The following is a 23,576-nucleotide window of genomic DNA, read 5'->3' as shown; positions in this document are numbered from 1 at the left end:
GACTCTCCACCATTATCTGTCCTCAACACCTTTATCTTCCTCTCTATTTGGTTTTCCACTAGAGCCTTAAATTCTTTAAACCTATCAAAGACTTCAGATTTCTTCTTAAGGAAATATATCCATGTATTCCTTGAGAAGTCATTTATAAATGATACATTGTACACAGAATTACCCAGTGATGGAACCTTCACAGGTCCAAACACATCACTGTGCACAATCTCTAATATTTGTTTCGCCCTCTTACCACTAGAGGGGAAACTCACCCGATTCTACTTCCCATATACACAATTTTCATAGAAATCAAAATTGAGAGAGCTATTACTCATACCTTCTACCATATCATTACTACTCTCTCCATTCTTAAGGTCAATTAACTCCATCATGGTCTTGTCATCACTCCTTGTCAATAAATAGTGTCTTGGTCACATCATCAATGGTCAAAAAGTGTCATGACATCACCTGGATCATCATCATGGGAATAGTAATTAGGGAAAAAATGTTCAAGGAGATTTTATCTTGTTTCAACATCCTCATTCATACTCCATATACCTCCTTCAACCTTCCCTCACTAATCCCCTCATTCCATCGAAAACCCCTTTTTCCTTGAAAAAATCCTTACATCCTAGCCTGTGGTGAAGTAAAATTATAAGTGCAGACACGAATGAATTCCTCTAGCCCGATAATGGGTCTAGCCACAACAGATACATTCTATGGAAGATTTCCTTAGGTTAGAATCAATCAAGAGGGCCTACCTCTTGGTCGCTTATCCTACTTGATGATGTCCTCACTTGCTCGCTATAGTAATCTCTTGTTTCCTTCCTCAAGCTCTTGGAACAAGTAAACAACAACAACATACAAAAAAAATAATAGACAAATTGCAATTCAACCTACTTAATTATTCAAGAAGCTTTAAGACACGAATATGTAATATTACAAAACATGTAGGAAATCAATCGATAGTTTCATGTAAGAGAGATTACAACCATTCATCTTGACGTTGCAGTCTTCCTCTGACAAGACCAGGTTCCCACACACTTTTGCTATCACTCCATGATGGCTTCAAACAACAATATTTTAAAGGCTCTTCCCTTTAGGTTTCACTCCAAACCAAGCACACTTCTCCCTCACACAACTAGATGGCTACAACTAGTAATAGCTTGCTTGTCTAATCAAAATAGTATACTCACACTCAGCCAACACTCTAACTAGCTTGTGCTTGGGAAGAAGGAAGGTTTATATAGGAAATATGGATGGGAGATGGATCCTCTTCTCATGGGAGAAAGACTTATCCCTTCAGGTAGTTCCATCATTATAGGGGAAAGGAGCCCAAGCTATCATCCTCGACCCCATCCGGCCAAACCATTTACTGGACTTCCATTACGAAGCTTCTAGAGCTGGAAGCTTTGGCTCTAATTTAAAAAACTTTCCATAACAAGATCGACGCGACTGGAACACAGCTCAGTCACAACGATCGATGTAGGGAATAGTGCTAATCTCTGCACATCGGTGTGGGGGAGATAACGGTCATTAGCATCAGCCATGTAAACTAGGCAAACAGAAGTTTCAGGGGAAATGGTGCAAAAGGGAAAAGATTTGTTCATGGAGAGGGACATAATGGGAGTTTCTCCATGAAGGAAAAGCATGCGGGGTTCACTGTAGAGGTCCTCCAAGATCAAGGAACGGGGAGTACATGGATAGTGACAAAATGATGTGTAATAGATGCCCCCTAAAGTGTGAAGTTCGAGCCAGAGTGACGGATGAAATGCTTTATGAATCAGTGCGGGGAACCAGTCTGTCGTTGGAAAACCTGCAAGCAAGTACATATACATATACATAAAATGAGATATCTATCAAATGATACATGAATCACGGTGTGGATTCAGCCATCCAGAGAATGATCATGTAAATGGATCTAGGTATGGGCACAACCATCCGTCAAAGAGGATCATAATGAAACTAAGGTATGGTTGCAGCCATTTAATAATGAGAAGGATCACATATGATAACTCATGGTCTGGTCGCAGCCATCCATCTAAAAGATACATGCATATCATCATAAACCATGTCACATCTCTTCCCAACCTAGACTTGTGTGATCTGAGTCCAGGGTCTTGTGCTCCAACACGACCCGATCAAAGTATGGATTCTAGCATGCGAATAGATGTGTTGACGTCAAACATGCTAGAAAGTCACTTGATTACCAGTCAATGATGTAAATTGTTAACAAGCATGAGAGAAACCACCAATAATGACAATGGCCCTCAAGGTACTATCAACACAGTCCACTGAATGTGAATACAGGAACTGAAGTCGAACACCTATGAAATCACTTGATCGAAATCCAATGATGTGAACTTGTCATTGAGTACGAAGAACTTGCCATTAAGGCATGGAAGCTCTAAGGTACTGGAAGGGAGTCTCTTGATCAACTTCCCGGATAATCATTTGATGTCAACGAAAAGAGACCATGTCGAAGGAGGGCCATAATGAATCCCACATCATCGATGCAAGACGAGAGGATGCAAAATGATTTTGGTTGATACAGAGAAATAGAGGTAAGTGTAACTGCAGAAGGACAACTTTGAACATACCAATGACACAACTGGAAGTTTGGCAACCTTTGGATCCATGGGATTGGTGGTCATAGTGATGTGGCAGAGATCAAATGGAAGGAAAAAATGAATAGCCCAAACCCAGGAAGGTCAATGATACAAAGGAGGATGTCCCAACCTGACACGAAGCAAAGAGTGTCATGTTCAAGAGTAAGCTGCCGACATGACTCGATAGATTTCCAAATTTCCCCCACCATTTCTGGCAATTACCCCAATTATTTTTTAATCGCAAGCTTGAAGGGGATAACATATGCTTGCACTATAAGTTCATCCTTCGGAAAAATACGACCTAGTAAATTTAATGATCCCTAGGAAGGAGAATCTCGTGTTCGTCATGGTGATGAATCCGATGTCGTTTAATAGTTTAATGAGTCCAACAAAGGTGTAACTCGATATCTTTTTCACATTTAGAGATTTGAAAAAGACACATAAAAGAAAACTCCACATGGTCCCTTTTCATACATTTGTGTCTCTCGAGCCTGAAAAGGTAGAAAACAATACTTGAGAGAACTGCTTGACCATTTCATTCAACGAGTACCTTTTCGTAAATAGTGCCTACCAGCCTAAAAAAGGGGTAAACTTATACTAGATGCACAACGTTTCACATCCATTAACGAGTTCGAAACGACAAAGGGCTTGGTCGTCTTTTCGCTTTTAAAGGGTCAAAAGAGCTAAAAGCGGACCCCCCATTTTTATTCTCTTTAACGAGTCAAAAAGGTAAAAAATACTTGGTGATCTTTTCATATAAGTTTAACGAGTTGAGAAAAGAGCTGAAATGTGACTCATCACCATTGCCAAACATCCATCTTATGTTGCTACACAAGTAAGGTAAAGTGTATTATCGAGTCCTTGAGGTAAAATAGGTCAAAAATATTTACAAAACCTAATATTTTCATGAAAAAATGAATAAAAGGGGGAAAACTAAATATATTTTTACCATTTACCATTTTACCTTTATAGTGAATATTTTTACCCACTTTTGCCCTAGTTTTTTTGGAGTAGATTCCAAGAGATCTGGGAGGTCAATCAACAAGCCATCAGTTCCAGGTAACAGCCAAAGCCCTGAACTCCATTTTCATGCTATTCATTTATGTTTTTAGCCATTTTTAGGATTTTGGGGGAGGTTTTCGAGAAATTTTTCGCCCTCGATCAATGCGATTTCCGGGTACGAGATGGCGTCGGTTGAGGGTGATTTGCATAACCATCCACGCCGACGCCGTGGATAGGGAAAAACCATTTTTTCTCAAGAACTGACCGTTAAAACTTGAATTTTATGTGCCAAAATTGATGATTGACTCAAATAAATGGCTTTTGCAGGAGAGAAATTGCCGAAAACGGTGGAATAGATGGAAAGAGAACACGAAAATGTGACACCCAAGCATTGAATGATCCAAATTTCCTGGAGTATTTGAGGGCTTGTGGGCTCCTCAAATTTTCCCTTAAACCAAGGATGCGGGCCCAGCCCAAGTTGCTTTGATACTTGATAAGCCTTTGGGACATCAATCGCGATATTTTTGTCATTGGGGACTAGGAGCTAGAGTTGACAACTTCAGATATTTACTTCGTCACTAGATTGTCTCACAGAGGTGGGCCAATGAACTCGTATGGGTCACGTCCGATCGGGGCAAGCATATCTTCCCTACTTGCCAAACACTGTCCTTAGGCCCTGAAATCCAAGAGTGTGAAGATAGAGTTTTCCAGTGTGCAAGATCTAACATTGAGAGTGCGTCTATTGACTATTAATAGAGTGGCAAGGTCGTAGGCAAAACATGAGACTAACAAGTTGAAGTTCCTGTGTGCTATTGACTACATAACTCCTACGATCTTCAATTGGGCAGAGGCCATGAAGATGAACATCAAGTGCTAGTTGTCCAAGTCCAAGGCAGGGAATCTGAAGCAATTTGGCTTTGGATCAGTACTTGTGACCTTCTTCCTGGAACGAGTGCCACTGTTCCAGTATCAGTTGACTGAGGTCGATCCTCCTGTGGCACGTGACCCGCGGATGGCCCACTAAGTCATCTGATGCCCAAGATCACTGGGGGTCAGCATATGTCATACCGACCAGCATTCTTCTCATGGATACAATGACAGAAGATCATCGTGGAGCACTGGCCGTACAACGGCACTAATTTCCATGGAGACCTAGATATTCCCTTACCAGATGGAGAGGACTTTGATGACGAATGTAAAAAGTCAAAACTTTTTTATTTTGATGTTTTTTAATTATTTTTGGTATATGCATGATTATAACATTTCTCTTGTTTACGCAGATGTTGGACCAGAGCGGCCAGCTAGGATGTCGCCGATAACCAGGCACATCCCCCATCCTATTGATGGTGTGGCCCCTTATCAAGAAGGGAGTAATAACAAGGATGAGATTGTGAGGAACCTCGAGGGGTTCACTCATGGTATCCCGAAGTATGCTCAGATAAGAGGCATGCCCCAGTGGTAACAGAGGCACACAGTGGGAGTCTCAGATCGGATCTGCTGACTGCTGAGTCGGGTTGCACGAGTTGTCTCATGCTAGCATGACCACCATGCTGAGTAGTTCCTAGATCCAACACTTACATACTTTTTGAGGCCTGCATGCCACAGATGTATGAGGCCTATGAACCGTTGATGTTATTATAGACACACATATTATTTTTGGGGTTCTAATGTATCAAACATTCACACACACACACACACACACACACACACACACACACACACACACACACACACACACGCACACATATATGTTGTATTTTCCCATATATTATGGTACAAATGGTTTGTCTTATCTTTTACATGTTTCGTAAATGTCTATCCAACACGTAATTAGCTAATGCATCTGTCAATGCATTCATGCGTCTAGGAATATGATGATATTTAATATAATTAAAATCTCTTTCCAATAGATGGATACAGAGATACATTCATAATATTTGAGGGTTCCTAATAGAATATTTCTCGTTGAGTTGAAGGACGACAAGTTGTGAATCCAGGTTGACAACCAATTCTCTGATGCCCAGAGCGATGGCTTCTGACAACAGTTTGATGACCGCACTATATTCAGCAATGTTGTTGGTTGTATGACCCAGGCAGATACCTTGAAGGCAAATCAACTCACCATTAGGGTCATAGATAGACCATGCCACGGATGATAAGTTCTAGGTACTACGGCAAGCACCATCGGCGAAACCAACGTGAAGAGTTGTAGACATCTGCAAAGCAAGAAAAGCATAGTAAACAAGAAAGTTGTTTGAAAACTATCACACAAAACCACGCCGTACAAAAATGAATCACACACTAATGTAGATAAGTTTCCATGTAAGATGACCTACGCATAGTACTTTTTGAGGTAAAGTCCGTTTCAAGGCTTATTGAGAGGATTTCCTTCATAATCAATAAGCTCATAGGCTCCTTTTTGCAAAACGCGTTTTACAATATAGGGCCCATGCCACATAGGATCAAATTTTCCTACCCCCAACTTATCGTTAGCTTGGTCATATAGCAGGACCAAATCACGCTCAGAGAAAGTGTGAGAGAGACTGACTGATCAAAATCGGATTTGACCCATTTCTTTTGTGCTTTGATGACCAAGGTAGCGAGACGGTGAGTCTCATCCAATCATTCTAAATATAAGAGGTGTTCCTCTCGAGGTGACATTTCGGGGAGGAGTTCAACAACTAGATTGAGTGAAGGAATCTCACATTCGATCGGAAATGTTGCTTCCAGACCATATACCAGCTAGAATGGTGTGAAACCAGTTGCATATTTGGTTGAATTTCGGTAGGCCCGCAGAGCTGAAAAAATCATGAGATGCCAATTTGATTTGTGAATCCCAATAGTACGATGAAGCATGGTGACCAAAACCTTGTTCATGGGTTCAACTTGGCCATTGGCCTGAGGGTAATATGGGGTCAAGGCATCATGGTGCAAGCCCAATGCAGATGTTAGTTCTGCCATCATGTAATCTCTGAAATAGGAGCCATGGTCTGTGATAGTGGCTTGGGGTACGCCGAATCTATAAATAACATGGTTAAAAAGGAATTGAGTCGTCATCTTACCATTTATAGAATATGTAGGCATCGCTTCGGCCCATTTGGTGAAATAATCCATAGCAACGATAATATATCCATGCCCCCCAGCCGAACGAGGGTTACATGTCATATAATCGATGCCCCATTTAGCAAAGGGACCAACAGTATTGACAGGGTGTAGGTGAGCGAGTGGGGCGCGCATCTTGTGTTGGTAAATTTGACATTTGTGACACTTGCGGATAGCAAGAATGCAGTCTTTGAAGATAGACGGCCATAAATAACCAACGTGAAGGTTTTTCTGAGTTGTGGCATAACCAGACATATGACCACCACATGCCCCGGAGTGGCAATCATTGAGAGCTCTTTCAACTTCCTCGATCATGAGGCATCGACAAAGAATAGAATCGAGACCAACATGGTATAAAGTATCACCAATAATACAGTAGGGTTAGGAATGATACTGAATCCTTCAACGCTCATCCTTGAGCAACGCAGACCGGAACGTGGAGGTTTGGAGATACACTATGATATCATTGTACCATGGATCAAGGGTGCTAATCAGGAAAAGAGTCTCACCTGGAAGTTGTTCATCTGCACCAGCAGGGAGAGATTTGGGGGGAAGGGAACAAATCAATTCATCGAAAACAAGTGACTTCTTAGATTTGGCCATAGTGAAGACCAAATCAAATTCTTGTAGGATAACGATCCATTTAGAAAACTTGCCCCCCAATAACTAACGAGTTAGGATATAGGTCATAGGGTTGCATTCAAAAATCATTGTAGTCGTACGTAAAAGGATATAATGTAGAAAGATTTGAACAACCTGAACAGTAGCCAAAGCCAACTTCTCGCTATGTGCATAACACGTTTCAATGTCGAGGAGATTCCGACTAAGGTAGTATATCACATGTTCTCTACCTTTGTCATCGACTTGGACCAAAACCATAGCAATGGTGCTACGGGCCACGACTAGGTAAAGGAAGCAACAGAGGAGCATTTATGAGGATGGCCTTAAGATCATCAAAATATTTTTGGGCCACCTCGTCCCATGCAAAGGGTGTTCCTTGTTTGAGTAACCGGGTAAATCTTGTGGCTATCCCAGCATAGTTGGGTATAAAACGATAGAGAAAGTTGGCCTTTCCTTGTAGGCTTTGGAGTTGGTGCAGTGAAGATGGAAGGGGTAAATTTACAATGGCCTCAACTTTTAATGAATCCAGGTAAATCCCTTCCTTAGAAACGATGAAGCCAAGGAGTCATCCTGATTCCACGCAGAAAACACATTTGTGTGGATTTAACTGAATGGCATAGTGTCTGCAGTGTAGAAAAATCTGCCGAAGGTGGTCTGGGTGATCTTGGCGCTTACGAGAATGGGCAGGAAGGTCATCCAAGTAAGGCTGGACAATGTTACGAATATCATGAAATGCATAGGACATTTCCCATTGAAATGTGGCTCTAGCATTTTTGAAGCCGAAAGGGAGCTTCTTGTACACGAACGTACCCCATGGGCAGATAAAGGTTGTCTTTTCTTGGTCAGATAGTGCAATATTAATTTGGTTATAACCAGAAAAACCATCCATAAACAAAAAGATCTCGCTCCAGGCACATTCATCAATGATTTGATCAATGAAGGGAGTAGGATAATTATCTTTACGATAGGCATGATTAAGATCTCGATAATCCACGCAAGTGTGGATCGTGCCTTTTTTTTTAGTCACCAAGACAAAATATTGGACACCCAGTCTATAAGGGGGATGGGATAGATGAACCCAGCTTTGAGAAGCCTTTCTACTTCACCCTTAATAGCAGCAGCCTTCCTAGGGTGCACCGGGCAAAGTCGTTGGCGAACAGGCTTCGCATGCAGATACGTTGGTATTTCATGCACCACAATGCTACGATCGATGCCCGGCATTTCTTTGTAAGACCATGAAAACACATCATGGAATTCCTGAAATAGATGAGTATATGTCTTGATCTCATTTGGAGAACAAGATACCCCAATATGAATGTGTTCAACGACACCGAGTTTGACAGAAATGTCAATCAGTATCGTTTCGGTAATATTACCCAAATTTCCTTCCAACCATACTTCATGAGTAATATTCAGTGGTGGAAATGGAGAAGAGGACTCTTCGAAAGTGGAAGACATTACCATTGGGTGAGGCAGGAATGAGGATCGATGATGAGTATCGATCCATGGTGGTTCCTCGAGAGAGATGATTTACATGATACCTTCATCAGCGAGGAAGGTCTCGGCTAAGGGATCAGATGATTCCAAAGTGCCAAGCGAGGGGGATTGATAGTACATATCGACAGAAGTCTTCATCACATGAGAATCAGAGGATGCAGAGTTCGAAGCCGAAACAATTTCCACGTAATTGAATTCGGCGGGACTAAACGGCATGACCTCGCCCCAAGCATCAACAAGATCTGGTGCAGGTATGACCCAACGATCAGATTTTACTGATACCATGTTGACAGAGACAACATGAAGAGGTGGGAGTGAAAATATTCCCATTAAGGTAGAATCTTTGAAGAGACCTACCCCCACACTCTCATAGGGATCACATGAGTGCTTAACGTACAAAACATTGCCATCCGAGGAGGAAGAATCAAAGAAAGACAGTTGATCAACGGTGACAATCTTCCCTTGATGGGGAAAATGGATCACGTGAAACCAAGAGGAGGCCGTGACATGCATGGCATGAGTCCAACTTCGACCGAGTGGAAGATTATAATTGAGATTGGCGTCAACAATCTCTACTTCAACTTGCACTATCTTGCCTCCAGGGTGATGGCAAGGTTATGTAAGACACCGAAGGGTCGCGAATCGCACCCATCAAAAGCTTCCAAAGTGTTTGGAGACTAGTTCAGTGCAGGGGAACCAATAGCCTTATAACATGCAGTTGACATGATGCAAGTGGAAGCACCTTCATCGATGACAGTGCGATGGATGGTCTTCTCGTTAATGATTACCTAAATAATAAAGGAAATCTGATGAGGGAGCCATGGAACATGGTTCTCCAAATCAAAATAGATCAAATTAGAATTGGTGGGATTGATTCCCCCAATAGCTAATAGAAAATATTTCCTCTGCGATGGATAGCTTTGGAGTACCTCGAGAGCTGACATGGCTGATGGCGCTTGAGCCAAATCTTCAACAATATTGTAGTGTTGAGCAGCTTAGGTGTTGGGATTATATGAGGATTTCCGTAGCACACCTCGATAGGGTGGCCACGTAGCGGAATCAAGGTTAGGATGCTCAATTTGCAAAGGGCCAGAACTCAGGGTAGAAGAAGAAGGTGCAACTTTTTTTTCTTTCCCAGCTGCAGGTGCTAGAGTTTTATAATCTTTCGATTAGGTAGCCACATTAATGGGTGTGCTCATCATGAACACTTGATATCCAAAGGAAGTATATTGGGGTTGGTCTACCATTTGAGTTTACTGAGATGGAAATGGCTCTTTAAGGATAGCAGGGGTCCCTTTGAGCAGGCAACTAACTTCGGATCATCATGGAAAATCCTTATTATAGTGATCCTCCTTGCAAATGAGGCAGGGATACTTAGGTTTCTGTTGCAATGATTCGCCAGCAGACGATTTGGGAGGACCCTGTTTCAGGGCTTCGACTTTAGCTTTGCCTTTGCCTTTCCCTTTCTTTTTCCCTTTCAAGGATTTTTCTGTTGCGGTAGACTGGACAGCATGGACCTCTGAGGTTTTACCAGGGCCTAGCGGATTTTGAGATGAAATATTAGGATTAGAATTCGAGACCGACTTCTATTTGGAAGAAGTTTTAGCAGGGGTCTCAGATACTGAAGCAATAATTCCATCAACAAGAGGAACAGCTGGTGACTTTGATGTTCGAGGTTTGGATGATGGTTGCGGAGCATTAGGTAACAAATCGTATAAGCTACCAGACTGAGAGTAGAGAAAATCCAAGTACTGGGCATGGGAAATGGCTTGTTCTTTAGTGACGCATCCACCCATAGCTATATCGTGAGAAATTGGGGCTACGAATGATTTGGTAAACCATTTAGTGAGTAACTGATCAACTATCTTGAACTTGATCAGGTGATGTCTATGTCTCCATTCACGGATATGATCATAGATGTGCGTCGCAGTGTCTTGCTTAAGCAATGCAAGCAAATAGGTTCCAGTTTCATAACAAACCGGTAGCTGAAAATGCATGAGGAAAGACATGGCTAACAAATTGAAGTCATGGAATTACTTTGAGGTAGCTCGATGTACCATTTCGCTGCGACACCTGTGAGGGTCCGTTGGAAAAGACGAAGACGAATGGAATCATCCATGTATGAGTTTGACGAGCACCAAAGGTGATATTTCATCACATGGGCCTGGGGATCTTCTTTAGCTTTTCCATCAAAATTTGGGCAATCACTTAGTATCTCGGATGGTACCGGAGGCCATTATGGCGAATGAAGGATCAGATCATTCATAAGGCACGATACATCTGGAAACTCAAGTGTAGCCAAGAAATGTAATTAAGTGTTAAAAGGCATGGGAGGTCGATAAGTGGGCCCATAGGGAGGAGCCCATCCTTGCTGGTAAGGATTTTGGCCCCATAGTGGGGGATTTTGGTCATATGGCATTTGAGGCTACCGCCATTGTAGATTACCTTAACTAAAGGGAGGATTCTGACCTTGAATACCTTGAAACTATCCAAGCACATGTTGCTGGTAGGCAACGTATGGGTAAAAAGGTTTTTGAGCCTGTTGACCTTGGACATATGGATATGGGACCTATTGTCTTGGAACTGTATAGGGTTGTTAAGCCTATTTCCCCTTAACAAGAGGGTTCTGGACCTGTAGTCCTTGGGCGTAAGGTTGATACACTTGTTGCCCTTGGACATAGGGGATTTGTACCTGGTGCCCTTGGCCGGCAGGATTTTGAACCTATTGACCTAGGATAAGAGGATTTTGTGCCTGCTGCTATAGGACTTGACCTTGACCTTGTCCCTGCAAGGGTTGACCTTGTGATATGTATACAAGGGGTTTTGCTTCCTATTAGGAAAAAATTTATATATGACAGAGAAATGCAAGACATATAATATGTGGAAAAACAAAAACACATAAAACCAAAGAGACAGAGACATACGTGGTTCACCTAGTTTGGGCTACATCCACCCTAAACAACCAATCCTTCCTTTCTACTATCCAGCGAAATGAAGAGACACAACCTACAACAGATCCGTTGTAATATCCTTTATTTTCTCTCACAGTCTCACCTATTTGTTTCTCGCTATGAGAATACACATATATACCATAGCCTCAATACAATACCCTCATACAAAGAGAGGGGTTTCCTTCTAGAGCAAAAAACCATAAACAAGGTCAACCATCAGATCATCTACCTAATGAACAGCCGAAATTGACTAGAAATTACTATACTTTTACAAGGAAATTTTACATCTGTTTTTAGCTTCGGGGGCGTACAATCTTCTTGGGGTATACATCTGGCTGAAACAAAGACCTCTAAATTAGGATGATAATCATGCTCCACACCCAACACTTCCCTGGTTGGTTTTGTTGTTGTAAAGGTTGACCTTGCGATTGTAAAATGTTTCCCTGGGTTTACAGAGGTTGGCCCTATGAGGGTATGGGTTGAGAGGTATGTGGAGCATATTGCATCTGTTGTTTGAAGGATTGACCTTGCGGTTGTTGCAAGTGACCTTGTAGTGGCATAATTTTCCCTTGTTGTTGCGTGGAAAACCCTTGCTGCAACAAAGGTTGCCCTTGCGGTAACAAAGGTTGCCTTGGTTGTTGTAAAGGTTGTCCTTGTTGTTGCAAGGGTACTTGAACAGTGCCCAGGAAATTACCAAACTAAATTTATCAGTAGCTAGGCTGGATGTACTGCCTAGATTGGAGGGTTTAAGGTTGATTAACCAATCCTTGAGAACCATATGGAATGTAAGGATTTTGGTATTGGACCTAAGCCCTATAGGGTTGCTGATATTGAACATTTCTCAATCCAGACAGACCACCAGGATTCTGAACCTATTGGTACTGGACATTGCTTGATCCAGTAGGTTCAGCAAGGTTATAAATAATGCTAGAAGAGGGCTGTTTTATACCAAGCATTTGAGCTTGTGAGCCACTCACACTAGTGGCACCCGACACCTTAGAGACATTTAGGTTCTGCCCCCTAGGTGGTGGCACAATTTGGCCACTCACTAATGGGATAGAAGAACTAGCAGAGACAATCTTTGAAACCGCCAGTTATGACTAACGTGTAACTGGGATTGATGATACAAAAGTATTTGGGATTGTGGGTTGCACCAGGATTGAAGTAAGAGCTGATTGGGAAGTTGTGTTCATGACAAACGAACCTAATGTAGACCTGATTCCTAACACCCAAACAAGATTATGGTAGAGTGATGAGGCACTATGTGTGCCTGAAACTAAGTGTACCAAAGACACATAGCCAGGTGGCAAGATGGTGGGAATACATTCCGAATAAGGGAAACCCTCAAGAGGAAATCGTAGTTGCAATTCTTCCCCCTCAACAGTGTGTGGAGTAGAAACTTTGGACTCATCCGGAGAAGTGACTGGAGCATCGCCTTCAAGTCCCATGTCTGAAAACAAACGACGACAAATGGTTGAATGCGTATGGGGGGATAGTTCCAAAGGAACACCTGGCTGGTCGTACGGACTATAAGGATGCTGCGGTGATATCTCAACAATGTCAAACAAAGGGTTCAAAGGATAAATAACCATTCCAAGCTGACTGTCAGTGGTCGGTGAGTTCTCTAGAGTTTGAACAGGGTTATTCAGAGATTCTAGGCCAAGATCAACAGATGACCCTCAATCGAAGGTAGCTAGAGGATGAGATGACAAAGGTTGAACACTCAAAATAATTGCGAGTTCAAAGTTTTTGTCCTCAAGTGACTCTAATAACTCAGGAAACAACTCCCCAGACAATATTTTAGATGGAGGAGAGGAATTGGGTGAGAAAAATGGTTCAGCCACGATGACCTTGTCTTAGTCGACAGAATAAATAACTTCAAGGCTTTAAAATGTCCTTTTAAGGGAACTCACGATTTGGTCAAAAAGACTAACATAATGTTTTGGATTGTGGGCAACCAATTATTAAGACGCATAAAAGACTGATGTTCTTTCATTTTTTAAGAGTCGAGAAAGAAACAAAGATGACTCTACCACTTTCGATTGGAAATGAGCTCGAATGGACAAGTGCTCGAATGATATTTTAAGTTTAATGAGTCAAAAAGATCAAATGACTACCCTGGGTGATCTAGGTAAACAAGATTACAAGGCAACTGTGAACCGCAGAATACGTCCTAGCGAACCAGGAAGTACAAGCAGGCAATCTCCCCAAATATTGTGTTCGGTGTATCATGTTCGCAAGGCGAACGACTTGGCTTCCTGAGGGTAAAAGGATTGCAGCCTAGTGGGGTCTCCTGTTATACACTCGATGGTACGGGGAGCACAAATCCATGCTAGCATTATCTGATGCCAAAGCTAACGACAACTACTAGGTTTAAAGATGTCATAACATGTCTCTAGCCTAGACCTTCTAGACATAAGCGTTAATGTCAAATGCGCATTAGGTTAATTGAATTCATTTTATAGTTGATCTTGAGTTAAATTTCAATTTTTAGGTCTTAGCAATGCTACTCGAAAAACCTAAAATGCAACTAAATGGTACAAGACCCTTTTAATTTGATGAAATGCCTACACTAGAGAGGGTAGAAACTACTCAATCAAACGTAGACAATCAAGCAACTGAAAATGAAATCATCTTTCACTACTTCACTTTTTCAAAAAATAAACTAATGAAAAATGCATTCCAATTCCTAATTTCTTGACAAGCACTTATCTATCAGTCCTTTCAAAATGAAAAAAATTCCTTTCCTTTTTTCAAACACTAATGTAATTCTAGTTTTTTAAGAGATGCAAATCATAATGATGCAACAAGCTAGAATTCCAAACTTTCTTATGAAACAATGAAACAAACTTTTCACAAACAATCTTTCAATGAAAAAAATTTCGAGACTATGAGCTCTTCAAGCAGATGAAAACATGAAAATAGAAGTTCATTCAGATCAATGAAACACTGACTTTACCAAAAACAAGACCAAAAATGTAATCTATGCCTGAAAAAGATGTTCAAGCTAGCAAACAAAACCTTTTTCAAACTTGTGCAAAAAGAGGTCAAAGTTGTAAAAGGACCAAAAAACAAATGCAAGGAGCAAACACACCCAAACTCGGACTTGATGAGTCCACAAGTCATTGAATGGGAGACTAACTAGATTCCCTAGTGTCACTGACCACTCAATGACTCAATCAATCAAATAGCAATATGACAAGCCAACAAGCAAGAAAAAACCAAATGAAAACTAGCTGCCTAATCAAGGAGAAAATAGTCAAAAGGGCTCACGGGGTCAAACACACAAGAGCTGAACACACTGGCCAAGATTGGGGTCAAGCCTTAATCTTCACTTACAGGCATCGACGTGATTTCCTAGTTGACAACAAGCGCTAGAGGCTAGTAAGCACAACCCTTCCTCCGCAATTAGCGCTGGTCGGCATGACTATCAGCAGATTAAACGCGGTGGCCAAGGAAACTAAGGAAAAATTAAAAAAAAATCAAAACAGGGACAAGATCTGCTGCTAGGAATTTTAGACTTAGGCCAGTAAGTAGGAGAAAAAAAACAGAACCAAAGGGAAAATGTGAAACTAGCAAAGTTCTCATGAAATCATGAAATCCAAAACAAACAAAAGATGGGATCTACCCAGAGGAGTTGCCAATTTGTGGTGAAGTAAAATTATAGGTGCAGATACAAATGAATTCCTCTAGCCCGATAATGGGTCTATCCATAACAGATACATTCTATGGAAGATTTCCTTAGGTTAGAATCAATCAATAGAACCTGCCTCTTGGTCACTTGCTTGATGATATCTTCGCTTACTTGCTCCATCAATCTCTCGATTCCTTCTTCAAGCTCCTAAAACAAGTAAACAACAACAACATACAAACATAATAATAGACAAATTGCAATTCAACCTACTTAATGAGTCAAGAAGCATTAAGACACGAATATGTAATATTAAAAAACATGTAGGAAATCAATCGATTGTTGCATATATTAATATCAAAGAGAGATTACAACCATTCGTCTTGACATCGCAGTCTTCCTCTGACAAGACCGGGTTCCCACATACTTCTGCTAGCACTCCATCATGGCTTCAAACAACAATAGTTTAAAGGCTCTTCCCTTTAGGCTTCACTCCAATCCAAACACACTTCTCCCTCACACAACTAGATGGATACAACTAGTAATAGCTTGCTTTTCTAATCAAAATAGTATACTCACACTCAGCCAACACTCTAACTAGCTTGTGCTTGGGAAGAAGGGAGGTTTATATAGGAAATATGGATGGGAGATGGATCCTCTTCTCATGGGAGAAGGACCTATCACTTGAGGTAGTTCCATCATTATAGGGAAAGGATCCCAAATTGTCATCCTCGACCCCATCTGGCCAAACCATTTACCAGACTTCCGTTACAGAGCTTCTAGAGCTGGAAGCTTCAACTCTAATTTTAAAAAAATTCCATAACAAGGCCGGTGTGACTGGAACACAGTTCAGTAGCATCAGTCGGCATGGGGAATAGTGCTAATCTATAAACATCGGTGCAGGGGATGCAAAGGCCATTAACGTCAGCCTTGTAAACTGGGTAAAACAGAAGTTTCAGGGGAAATGGTGCAAAAGGGAAAATATTTGTTCATGGAGAGGGACATAATGGGAGTTTCTCCATGAAGGCAAAGGATGAGGGGTTCACTGTAGACGTCCTCCATGATCAAGGAATGGGGAGTATAGGGACAGTGACAAAATGTTGTGTAACATAGCCAAAACAATTATTTTCCTTGGAAAAACTCATTTTCAAACTCTATTTGTGTTTCCATTGACCTGGTTAATATTCAAACTCTATTTGTAAACCATTTTTATTAAACTATCACATCATATTATATATAAACCCACTCCCACCGCAATAAACTGGGCTCGTAGGCCAGATGTCGGAATATCGAATAAATCGATACAAATAGTTGCTCGTCTCCCCTTCCCGATTGCAATTGCGATATTGCATATCACATGATCCCTCCTCCGCCGATATCGCAAACTTCTTTCAACATTCACCAATTGCAATATCATAATCGGGGATCACTCAAGCCACAAGTTCCTCCTCCGCTAAAGCCCCTTCCAAATTATGGTTATAATGGATGTGATATTTTATATATTGCATTTTGTTACAGTTTCGGGTCTATCCCGTTGACAAAACATTATGGAATATGGTAAAAGACCCCTATCCATGTTGCAATTGTGATAATGCAACGACCAAGATTTAATCGGCCTGGATCATCAGGCCTAGATCGATGGATAATAATCCTGCCGTTACCCTCACCCGGATGGTCAAAATTAGTTCATTTTTTCACGCTCCCGACCATGATTTCTTATTGTTTTCATATAACTTCCCATATTTTCCAAACTGAACAACCATGACCTCCATTCACAGAGAACCAAATCATCCATTTCTCCTCCGCTTATAGGCCATCAAGGACCTTTCCAACACATTTTAAGCAGCAAAAGGAAAGAGGAAAGTATTGCACATTTATCACAACAGTTTTCATAATAGAATGCAGAAAAATAGGGACATCAGTGCAGTTCATCAGCCAACAGGACTAATAGCAATGTCTATTCGAGGCTCAGTTACCACCAGAATGCCGAGAACATCGCCAGAACTCAACCGACTGATATTATTAGTAGTATTGATCTATTTTTATCATTTTTTAACAAATCTTGAATTTTGCTTCAAGATATTTATTTTTGTAAATAATTGTATAAATAATTCAGATTTCGAAGTATTGTGGGTTGGATGTTTGTGAACCATAGCATGGAGCTAGTGTACATTTTGTAGTAATATAACAGGTAATTGCAGTTATTATCTTGGGATTCTTGTGGCATGCTTTTGCGACAGTGTTTTTCTCTGATATTTCATTTTCCTACCATATCTATGCTTTCTTGTGATCATCTCATGAGTTTTAAACATAATTCATAAGTTATATGCTCTATTTTGATTATATCTTCATGCAAGTGTTCTTTCTTCTTGATGAATGAATTCATGGTTACATTCTCATTCTGGTCCTCTACCTTTTCATCTCTAGACCACCACAAAAAATTATTTCTGTCATTGATCATGCCTACCTTGCCCCATTAAATCTCTGAAATTGATAACTAGAAACCTTAGCCTAGTCCTAAATCTATGAGCTTCATCCAGTAAACCATAAAATCAAACACCATTGAGCTTAATATCTAGCCTAACATCTGAAATCCCTCTCTAGTCACTTCATTGGCTGTGAGATACTTGAGAGATCCCTCTCTGATTTGGTATGGCTAGCTGCCAAGTCTAAAGATTGGTTTGAGGTTACCTCCTTGGCTTCCTTTCTCAACCTTGGGACACTAAGGGGTGGTAACAGTGTGGACAAAGATATGCACAATAAAATCTCTTTACACAATGAAATATCTTCACACAAAACTCTTTTCATATGCAGTGTAAGCTTTGTTTATGGTTATGTTGTACTATTCAACAACCACCCCATTATGGTTAATATTAGAACTAATAAAATATGGGTTACCCTTTTTAATTTAGGATAGAATCCTTTATGTTCCAATAAAATAAGATACTATTAGGTTCATTTTTTCCAAAAAACTTGACTAAAATGATAAATCTTCCTTATCATAACCTTTATCGGAGCTTAGGCCCATCACATGTATTCATAAACATTGGATTTTGTTTTAAATCCCTTATCCGCAAAAATTTATCAGGCTTTTTCAAATATGGTAACATGTCCTCTTTAAAAATGTTGTGAATTAAAATTTCTCTGAATGAGTTTCAAACGTTTAAGCCTATAAGTATTAAAAGTGCTCATTTGCAAATTTAATAACAAAAGCCCGACCCCACAGGATTTTGACGTAAGATATCAGAGATTCCAATATTGGCATTTTTAAAATGATGCTCATGTCACTGATCTCCAAAGCTCTAATCACCGATCTTCGATATCCTCCATTCGTCGATCTCTAATGTCCCTTTTCGCTCCTATCCTCCGACTTCTGATCCGACCGATATATCACTCTGCCGATATTGTGATATGCCATTCCCATAGATTTTTTGATATCCTTAAAGTCCTCCACTCTGATATCCAGATCTGATATGTGTTTTAATGTTGATTAATAAGAATTTCTTATCTACCTATCTAATTGAAACTTTTGAATGAAACCTCCAATATCACATTGCCAAAACAAAGCTCTGATATCTAGATCTGATATAGTTACTAAAACGAATTCATTATGGTTTCACATTCGCTTCATATCGAAGCTACCCAATATCGAAATTTTTTCATGTTGTCTCATTTAAAAGTTGCGGTGAGCCTTTCTTTGATACCATATGGTTCTTGCCACTTGTCACTTCGATATGGGACCATTGTTATAATAATGAAAATTCTATTTTCATTAGTTTTGGGGGGAGGTTGTTATGTTTTGATTTCAAATCGGTTTTCGTCTAAGTTTAATAACAAAACTAATAAGCTCTGTTTAGCTAAAACAGGGATGAACACGGGGTCGATAAGGAGAAAGTAATAGTTCGATCCAAGATTTTTGAAGACTCTCTGCCATGTTCCATAACATAGTTCTAAACTGAGGAGATTGTTGTAACAAAGGCTGAAAAAGGCCAACACGTGGGCATAAAATCAATGCTTTGGCTAAAGAACTCCTCAAATTATTTCTAGATGTAAAATGGATGATTAAGTATGGCAAGAATCATCGAAAAACAAGGCTAAGAGGATATAAAAAAAATTGTCAAAGATTGACTTGGAATGCCATTAGCATTTCCTAGTTAAATTGCATAATCATTAGTTGATACTGAGATGTCCCTCTAACACCACTACTCATTTAATTTCAGCACTTAAAGAGGTGTTATTCATTGCACATATACATATATGACTCCATCATCCACCTGAATTGAAAGCCAAATGACATATATATGTGAGATTCAGAAGCGAACGGATAGTCAAGTTGTTGCAACTGCAATCGATTAATGTCTTTTAATTTATCTTTAGTATGGTTTGTTAAAAACACTTCAACATTCTATGACACTTTTCTATATTTTGTTTTGATTATGAATTATAAATCCCCTTCATTTTTATGAAGGAATGGTTCTGAATTTCTGTGAGAAAACTTCTAGTTTGCACTATTTAATCTTGGAGGAATCTTAATAGAAAGAGGAACCACTACTATTTCAATTATGATCAGAGTTAACATTTATCGGGTACTATTATCTGAATACTAATACTTTGTTTATGATTTGAATGGTTATTGTATTTGTGTTTATCATATACATTCTTGCAAGCAATTAACCTTTATCACTACTGATGTGTTTAATTTAAATCGTTTAAGTATATGAATGAACAATAATATCTAATATGTGTGATGAGTTTCAACAACTGATTTAATTAAATATTTAATTAAATTAGTTACCTTTATTTGTTTTAACTTCACAAAGTATTTTATGATCTATATTGTCATGTTTAATGTGAGATCTTTATAAGTCACATATACAAAAAAAGCTTTCTCAGGATAGATAGTTTAAGTCTATGTATTTATATTTCTTAGTTTCATGTACCTAATCAATTCCACACTTATATATCACATCTACTTTTTATATTTTATTAAGGGAAGTTGGTCGCATAAATCCATTCGGAGCCACTATTCCAAACGGAAAAGGAGCTTCCCTAAATTCCCAACCAGGTGGTTTTCCCCAATGTTGAGGCAGATATTTTTGAACCTTCAACATTTTTGGCACTAGAAGGAGGGCCTTAAAGCTATGAATGGCGTGCATATCCACTCTTAAATCAAAAGGTCATTCTAAGAGTCAGTCTCCCTCAAAATCACCACCAACTTCCAAATCACATTCTGAATCTCCTAATCCAAGATCTGAAGTTATTCAAAAAGCCACAAAAAATCCTAGCACTCTTCCAAAGTCAGTTGGCCAAAATTATTATTTAATTTACTAACTGAGTCTCCTGAAGTTCTGTCTTTGATCCAAAAATTGGAAGGAATTTCTATTTCTGGAGAAAAATTTGTCCAAAACGATATATCTTAAGGAAGTGTTTCCTCATCCTTACAATTTTCTAGTGTATTAACTAGATCCTAGAGTGAAAAACTAGGATTTAAACCTTTTGAATTCCCATTAACCACTCATCACAGAAAGAAAACTACTCCAAAACTTCATTCTTCTGATAGCAAGATTACATCACCATCTTCCCCTCTTACTCCTTCTCTTGGTCCTTCCACTTCCTCTACCTCTTTACCTTCTTCTAATCAACCTATCATCCCATCCATTCACATTCCTTAAACACAAACGTTTAGTGAAACTATAATAAGTAGAACTACAAGAAAATCTTCCACAATGGCTCACTCACCTCCATCTCCCTCATCTTCTACTACTTTGAGTACTCCCAAAATTGCCAACAGACCATGGAATGATCTTTGGGAAGTACAGATGGATCTACCATTACACGCTCTTCCTGAACACCCAGAGAGGTGACTTCCTAAATTAATCCTGATGATGGCCTCCCGACAGAGGAACATATTCATAGTTTCATGTTAGCCACCAATCTGAATGAAGTCACTAAAGAGGATTGTGTTGTCAAACTCTTTCCATACACATTTGAAGGATCTACAGGATTGTTAGGTCCTTATAATACTAGTGATTCCCCCATTACTACTGTCATTGTATCCCTTATTGTTATTATTGTGCCCCTATTGTCCCCATATTGTTATTAGTGTGCCCCAAAGAAACCCACTATTGTTATTGTTGTGCCCTTATGTTATTACTATTATGTCAGCTTGATTATATTGTGACCCCTGAAACTCCTATATATAGAAGGGAGGTTTAGTCACTTGTATCATCCAAGAATTGTTCATTTGTGTAATGTAAAGGAGGTTTCCCCCTAGAAGAGGCTGAATTCTAAGGCGTTTATCTTTCTTTTCTATCTTTTTGTGAGCTGGTTTCATAACATTTGGTATCAAAGCTTTGAATTCTAGGGTTTCACTACTCCAAAGAGGTCATCGTGACCTTTTCGCTATAAAGTTTTATTTACAACATTTTAAAAGCTATAAAAAGAAACCCACTTGAGCTGATATCGTTCTGAACTTCTGATCTGAATTTCAAAGCTTTTCCCACAATATTTTCGGAGATATGATCTGCAGAAGTTAGGGTTTTTGCAGCCTCCCGAATTACATTCGAAACAGGTGACCTAGGGAAAATCGTCATTACTTTTGTTTTGAGCATCAAATGGCAATTTCGTAAGAAGTTTCAGAAAGAAGCTTGTAGTTTTCTGTATATCCATTTCAGGTACTAAGGTTGAAACAGTGACACGTGGCACTTCATACAAGTTCTCTCTACTGAACTAGTCTATAATCAAGTCACTATGGGAGATTTGGCATAACTCTTCCTTTTAGAATCCAATCTTGATCATACTTGTGGGGTTAGAAAGAGGACTCAATGGGCTACTGCAAGATGAGATTTCAGATATTCGAGATCTACAGTTACAGAGATACAACAAATTCAATATCAAGCTCTTACAAAGTGAAAAAAAGGTGTGTAGTTGTTTTTAAATTTTGCATAAGATTGGTTTGAAAAAATAGTTTGAAGGAATTCAAACGGACTAGTGAAGAATTATTAGCATTTATTGATGCCCCGAAGAAAGAAAATGGAAACACCTAGTAAGAAACCTGAAATCTCTAGCATGACTCGTGAAGAAGAAGAAGAAATGCAACATGATATATCAAAATTACAAGACCAAGTACAAAAAATGTCACTCTCACAAAAGGTAACTGAAGCCAAGATGAATGGCATGGAAGCTAATATGAATGGCATGCAAGTTAGGATGGATGGCATGGAAGCTAATATGGATGGCATGGAAGCTAATATGAATGGAATGCAAGTTAAGATGGATGGTGTGGAAGCTAAGATAAATGACATGGACACTAAAATGAATGGCATGGACGCTAAGATGGAAGAATTGAAGATAAATTTGAATAAGTTGCTACAAGAAATGGTTACTAATGGTGAAAAGCTATTAAAGGAAACTCATGATGAGAACAAAATAAATGTTAATCATGATTTCATAGACTCTAATGTTGGATTGAAGACCCACCATGTTCCAAAAATCGATATGAGGAAGTTTGATGGCAAGGATGCCGGAACATGGATACTACAGATGGAGCAAATTTTCAATCTCCATAATGTGAAAAGCACATAAAAGATACGTATTGCAACTTTATATTTGGAACCAAATCAATTTTTATGGTATCGATGGCTTTGCTCTCATAAACAAATTGTCACTTGGGAAATTTTATGGAAGAAATGATATCACATTATAAGGATACAAAAAGCAACACCTTTTTTAGCCAATTGATAAATCTCAAGCAAAAGGGTTCAATGATGGAGAACATTTAGGACTTCCAAAAATTGAACATAAGGATAAAAGATATTCCAGAGGAGCATAGGGTTGATGTGTTCATAGGAACTTTAAAGGATAATATCCAACATGAGGTTCGCATTTGGGAACCTAATTCATTAGAGAAGGCATTCAGGTTAGCAAGAAAAATTGACAGAAAAATTATGGCAACCAGGAAGCCTACCACTCACAACTATAAAGATGGAAGTGTTGTTGCCCATATCCTTCCATAACCTACAAGGTTGACACCACAACAATTGGAAGAAAAAAGAGCAAAAGGGCTTTGTTACAGTTGTGATAGAAAATACACTAAAGGTCATAAGTGTGCTAAGAACAAATTATTCTATATAGATTGTGAATAGGAGGAAGAAAAGGAACAAGAAATGTCAA

The 23,576-nt window shown here is 39.5% G+C and overlaps 1 pseudogene; it reads left to right on the top strand.

Annotated features, from left to right (window-relative positions):
• Positions 1–2,254: 2,254 nt before the first annotated feature.
• The window catches only part of LOC149221645 (uncharacterized), a 36,214-nt pseudogene continuing 14,892 nt past the window's right edge, over positions 2,255–23,576 (top strand).

This window comes from Pinus tabuliformis, chromosome Q (genome assembly GCF_031772625.1).
Source record: "Pinus tabuliformis cultivar Carrire ecotype Pingquan chromosome Q, CPIR1, whole genome shotgun sequence".
Lineage (NCBI taxonomy): Eukaryota > Viridiplantae > Streptophyta > Pinopsida > Pinales > Pinaceae > Pinus > Pinus tabuliformis.
The sequence above is the reverse complement of the archived record's forward strand: the minus strand, read 5'-3'. Positions and strand labels throughout refer to the sequence as shown.